The sequence below is a fragment of the Amphiprion ocellaris genome, chromosome 7 (assembly GCF_022539595.1).
Source record: "Amphiprion ocellaris isolate individual 3 ecotype Okinawa chromosome 7, ASM2253959v1, whole genome shotgun sequence".
Lineage (NCBI taxonomy): Eukaryota > Metazoa > Chordata > Actinopteri > Pomacentridae > Amphiprion > Amphiprion ocellaris.
Window position 1 is genome coordinate 588,165 of NC_072772.1, and position 6,733 is coordinate 594,897.

The window sequence follows — 6,733 nt, forward strand, 5'->3', positions numbered from 1 at the left end:
ATGTTAGGGTTGTATGTTGCTTTCAAATGGAGCATTCTCTCAGGAAATTCCATCTGAAATGGAAAATCACTTGAAATGATTTTTAAACTTGGTTTATTTCCACATGCAGATCCAATATGCAGTTTGCAAAATAGTTATTTGTCCGCTTTTAGCCAGACTTGAAAACAAAATGTAAAATGACCAATGTAAAAAAAAAAAGTTTTGTTTTTTTTTTGGAATGCTGCAGAGAGCGCATGTTTTCTGCTACATGCTGTTTTGAGTGACTCCTCATCTCTACAACAGATACTGGCACGTTTTTGTAAAAATTGCAGTTTTATAAAATGAAGCTTTATCTAATTTTTAAGGCACTGTTGGCAAACAGAAAACACAAACGGTTTTAAAGTTGCTGATAAAAACAGCAGTGTACAAGAAACAATTTTGTGAATTTGGAGTATATTGATCTTGTGTAGCTGTAATAACCTTAAACTTAACAGCAAAAAACATAAATTCCCATGAATGAACGACAACTACATGATTCCAAGTGATGAATGTTCGTGATTCGTTGCTGAATCCTAAAATTATTTGTGATTACAGCTGAGCTGACAGTTTTGAATGCTGCTTTTTACTGACGCAGACTGTTGGATGCATCTCGATCTTTCTGACTCCATTAGCGTGCGCGTGGGCCCAGTGTGATGTACGAAAACTGTGACGAATGTAAGGCAGGCAGGAGGCCGGCAGCCTCCGACGGGCTTATCGGAGCAGAGAGCAGCCACATCAAACTCAGCTAACAGCCTGATTATAACAGCAGATTCACTCTTTAATGATAAGGGCGAGACGGCTGTGGAGGCACGTCTGAACTGAAAAACCAAAATGCAGGGATTCTAGCTTGGTTGAAGAAATTCAGATTCGTTCTATGCCTCTGTGTGTCTTATGAAATCAAGGTTCCACAACAAATCAGGAGCAGCCGAGTGAAATTGCTCCTTTCACAGGATGCAGTTTGTCTCATGTCACACTTGGCGTCTTTCACTCGGGACGCAGCTCCAGCCTAAATAAGCCAGACTTTGAGCTCTTCTCTCTTCCTTTTATTTTCTGTATAAAGCTCGACCTGAATTTTCTGGATTCAAAAAGGAAGGCACATAAATCAGGACAAACTCCATTCTGAGTGAGAAGTCGTTCACACATATTGTCGAGGCTACCGGAGCCTGCAGTCGCTGCATCTTGACTGCTGACTGTGTTACAGTCAATTTACACACAGGAAACAAAGGAGTTTCTGACACTCAAACGCAAAGTGCACAAAGAAAAAGCACATTCAGCCAAGTTTATAAATGCTGACTTCATGGTAAGGCCAATGCTTTCAGGTCATGGCCCTCATCAGGGTCGTTTTAAGACGGTGAGTACCCTACACCCATCCAACCCTGGCCTCACAGTGTGCTCATGACAACTGGAGTTCAGACATGTGTTTGTGGTGAGGTGTTAGCCAATCATGTACATAAAGTGAATGACCTGAAGAGTTGAAGAGGAAGGTTGTGTGTCTAATAATAATCAGGCTATAAACTATATAAGTGGTCCATAGGTACCATAACAGGTGTAGTGGAGGTCTTGTCCTAAAATGTGACTCAAGTGAGGCACACTGAGAGAACTGCATTAGCTGAGACAAAGACCATATAAAGTAATGATGAGTGAATACATATGAGGTGGGATCACAGGATTGAAGAATAAAAGAATCAAGTCTGATTGAAATGTGGCCACCATCCCCTTGGATTAGTCACCTTGTGCAATGATACACTGCTCCCAGTGGTCCTGCAACACTCGAAAAATTCCCTGGAAAGCCTGTTATTCACAAAGCATACCTGGAGATTATGGAGGAGTTTCAAGCACCATCTGCAATGAGACCTGAATCTTCACCACTGTATCAAAAACCTTGAATTTCATTTTGGAAAAGAGGAAGAAGTTGCAGGGAACTAAATCTGGTGGAGTAGGTCAATTGGGAAGCGGTGATGGTGTTTCTGTTGCCAGTAAACCTATGTGTGATTGCTGCACTATGGCCAGACATTATTGGAGCCCCTCATGCCATCACAGCTCAGGTTGTTTGCAGCAAATGTTCTCTATCAGATGTCTTGAAATGTTAACTTAGAACTCTGCGTTGACGCTCCAGCCTTGTGAATGTTGATGAGGATGCTCCTCATGCAGTCCTAATTTGATGCACCTTGTCCAGTCTTGATGACTTGGCTCATATTGAAACTTTATGACTGACACAGAAGGCAACATTTTCCTCTTTGCTCCAGTTTGGTGAAATCCCAAATAGATGCCTGTCACTGGCCTCAAAAAGACGTGTTACTGCCACAGCTATCTGTGTGCCGTCTGGTTTCTGGGTGGATTCCTATTGGGCCTTTGCGTGGGGAGATTACATGTGTGGGTTCAGCTATGGCTGGTTTCAGAGCCTCTCTGGAACCCCAGCTGCCAGCCATCTCCACTGATGACTCTGGAGTAGACTACCTGCACTCCAGCCTTGTTGTCCCCGCCTCCCAACCTGTCTGATTGGGCTGCCATCCAGTTCCCTTCCACCTTCAGCCAACCAGGTGCAGCCATCACCACACTGACGAGTATATATCTGCAACCAAGCTCTCAGTCTTGGTGGCTGGTATTCAGAGCCAGGTCGCCCTGGTGCCTCTGTGTGTACTGTTTGTATTTGTGTATGGTCTGTTGGTTCCGTAGTCACCCCTCAGTAGATACGGACTTTTCTATGTGGAGACTGGCTCCTGTTAGCAGTCCGCCAAAGAAGAGAAGCTATTCACACTTTAAGTCTGTGTGTTAAATGTGTGTGTTTAGCGGCACCAGTTTAGTTAGTTCTGTGCTCTGTTTGTATTAGTTTCTGTTCTTGTGCTGGGTGTTGCTGCTGGGTTTGAGTTTGGTTGGGGAGTTTATTTGTTTTGTGTGTGTTCGCTAGGTTCGATACTCAGTTTGCCTTCATTTGGTTTTAGTTTGTTCTTTGGTTTGGCAACGCCAACCAGTCTTGTTTGCTTTGTTTGATCGCTGTTCTGTTAAATTTTCTACTGAGCAATAAATTCCTTTACCTGAACCAATAACATAACATCAATTTGTTCAGTCCCCAAACTCTGCCAGTCTTAATGAGAGCGTTCTTGGTCCTTTATCTTCTGATGTCAAAGATGCTGTTAGAAATTTGAGAGTAATATTTGATTCAAAGCTAGAAAAGATGTGTAGTCCTCCTTCTTTAACCATCTCCAAATTAAACCAAAGCTGTCACACTCCAACCTGAAAACTTCATGCAGTTATTTTCTCCAGGATCTGCTACTATAACTCCCTCTTTTAAATCAAAAGTTACTTTCTGGCCTCTGACTAGTTTGGAATTTGACTGCTCGACTTCTTCCTGGTTTTTAGCAGACGACATCACATCACTCCAGTCCTGCTTCTCTCTGTTGGCTGCCTGTTCATCTTACAGTTGATTTTAAGGTTTTATTGATGACTTTTAAAGTTCATGTGGATCTGGCCTCAAGCTACAAAGCTGAAATGTTGGCCCCAGATGAGTCAGCTCGCAGCCTTAGGTCCTCAGGGGAGGCTCTTCTGGCTTGAATCTTAAATCCAAAGGTGATCGTACTTTTGCCATCAGGGCATCAGCTTTCAGACAACCCACCTGAGGAGACGAGGCTCTCAGAATCAGTGACTTCTTTTAAATCACTTCTTAGACACCATTTTTCTATACTTGCCATTATGTGATGTTATCTTTTTAGTTCTTATTCAGGTTTTCTTGCATCTTTTGTCTTCTTATTTAAACCTTATCTTAATTTCACCTTAGTCTTAGCTTGGCCCTTCTGTCTGACTTCCTGTTGTTATTTTGTCTTCTGGATGTCCTTCTATGGCTTCACCTGTCACAGCACACTACATTTAATATTATTATTAATAATGATAAGCAGGCAGGATATGTTACTAGCAGATCTAGTAGACAGAATGTCCACTGAATGTTGGTTTTGCCAGTCCAGTGGTGGCTCTTGTACTGTTTATCTTCTTTCCCTCCTCTTTTCTGATCATTTTCGTCCACTCCCTCAGTTTGCATGACTGCCCCTGCAGCTTGTTTTGCTGTGGAGTAATGTTAAAGAGATGCATAGCAGTCCGTGATAATGTAGAAAAATGACAATTATATTAATTGAAATTAGTTTTTCAATCTCAGTTCGGTTCAATTTAATTTAAATAGTGTCAATTCTAAACAGAGAAGCCCAACAAATCCCAACTTTACTTTGAATTCCCATTAAGCAAGCACTTATCGACAGCGGAAAGGAAGAACAAACCTTCCCTTAATCGGGAAGGACAAAAAAAAGAAAATTTCACACAGATCCAAGTTCAGGGAGGGTGGCCATCTGCCTCGACCAGTCGGGTTGAGGATGAGGAAGTGGTTGGGGTGGAGCTAACAGAATAAGAGATTATTCAAAGGTAATTCAAAGGTAGTAAGTAGATATTTCCTGCATTTTGCCAATAGTGTCTTGTTTAATATGTGCAGGAGAAAGTGCTTTATCTTTAAAAAGCTCAATGGAGCAGATGTTGTCGTTTTCCACTTCATTCATTGACGTCATCCTTCTGGCTGCCATAAATCTTTGGTTTAATTTTTGACCACCCACAGCAAAGTTAAAGTGGCCCCAGACTGAATTCAAATACCGATCTAGCCCACTATTGGAGAATTTTCACAGACACTTCAGTTGTTCATTCTGCAAGTTCAGCTACCACAGGAAAATAAAAACTATCCTCTTCTTCTTTTGGTTGTATAATTGCAGATGCACTTCCTTTGTGCCGTAAATCGTGTCTTCATTTTCCCTGGAAATGATGTTCTCAGTGGCAAACAGAATTGCACAGTGAAGCTGAGGCTGATAGGGAACCAGTCTAAAAGCAGATTATATTACAGGCAGTCGGCATTTATGTCACAATGGCTAGCTGAAGCTGAACTGTTGCTGCTTTAAGTTGCTGGTGAAGCCGATCCAACTGCTCACCTGTTCGTTCTGTAGAGAGTGTGCTGAAGTGGCAGGGCAGCAGATGGAGCAGATGTCAGTGTCAGTGCTCTGCACGTGTGCAGAGATGCAGCATTTCTCAAGCCGCCCACACACTGTCATCTCAGGCAGACTGTTTGCCTCCTGCTCTCTCTGCTCATCTCAGACTCCTCGCCAAGGTACATCGACACAGACTTCCTTCAGGAGGAAACTCATTTATTGGGGCTGATCTTATAAACATCAAATGCTGAGAGGGAGACTGACAGACACTCTTATTTTAAAATCACATTTTACACGGTAGAGATTATCAGAGGTAGAACAAGTAGCAGATATTAAACTTAAGCAAAAGTAGAATAGGGACAGTAAAAATACGAATGATAGCATAAAAGTATGCTTAGAAGAATAACATATTTTTGGAGGATAACAAATGATGCATTAATGTGAACATTTACATACAATTCACCATATTTTCAATATATAGATGAACATAGTGAAGCAACAAGTGCAATATTCCCCTCTGAGATGTAGAGCAGCAGAAGTATAAAGTATCTGAAGCACTCAAGCACAAGTCCTCACAGTAATCACTTTACACTGCTGTAGATAATCAGGAATCACACAAATATTAATTTCTCAAGATGTGCAGCATTTTATAAGATGGAAACGTTGATTTTCCGTCCATTAAATATCTGATTAACGATTTTCATGGTTGCAGCACTGAGGCAGACGTTCTTTCATAATCTCACAGCTTCCTTTTTTATTTTTGTCAGCAAAAAGTAGGCTACCATGTTTTTGAAAATGGAAAAAAGAAAACACAAACTGTGCAGAGGAAAAATCGATCCCTTAGTTTTAGAGCTTCTCCTCTGCTGGTGTCTTATTGATTTTTAACTTTGCTGCTATTCAGGGAAAAGGGAAAAAGATGTCTCCCACATCTTTGCTGTGTTGCTGCAAAGGCTCTTTAAAAAGGAGAGCTGGCTGCCGCTTGTTTCTATCTTTGTAAGGACTCCAGTCTTTTAAATTAACCACATAAAGATGCACATGTGCTGTGTGTAGACGCACATGTGGATGTATAGAAACCCAGCACCCCTTTTCTTTGGCTATTGTTGCTAACAGAGGTGAACCCATCAACACAAGAGGTTACCTTGGCAACCAGGTCTGGAGGAGGAGGAGGAGGGCAGCTCTGTGGAGACACACATTTACCCTGTTGCTCGTCTCATCTGCTGGGCAGAGGAGTCGTGACTGAGCGGTGAAGTCTGCTGTAGCCCTCCTCCTCCTCCACCTCCTCCTCCCCCACCACCTCCTCCTCCACCACCTCCTCCTCCTCCTCCACCTCCTCCTCTTCCTCCACCTCCTCCACCACCACCTGTCTGTGTGCATCTCAGTGATTCACCGTCACACAGGGAGGAAGTGGATGTGAGCCATTCAGTTCTCGGTGAGGTAATATTACCGGCATTAGAGGAGAAACCTCCAGCGTCCGGATGTGAAGCTGGATGTGAAGCTGGATGTAAAGCTGGATGTGTGGAGGCTGCCTTCAGGTCTTTCTGCACAGCAGCGAGCATGTCGGTTTGACGTCAGAGCAGCAGAGATCAGAGTGACAGCGAGGCTTCACGCTGCGCTCAGCCACCTCTCTGCTCTCACATGTTGCCACAGCAAACACTTAGATCCCATGTCTATTTACCGCCGTCACAGCTGGAGCGATGGGGGCCGCCTGTGGGATCAGCAAGCAACTTTATTTAGACCTCCACCCTCCCTCCTGCATCTCC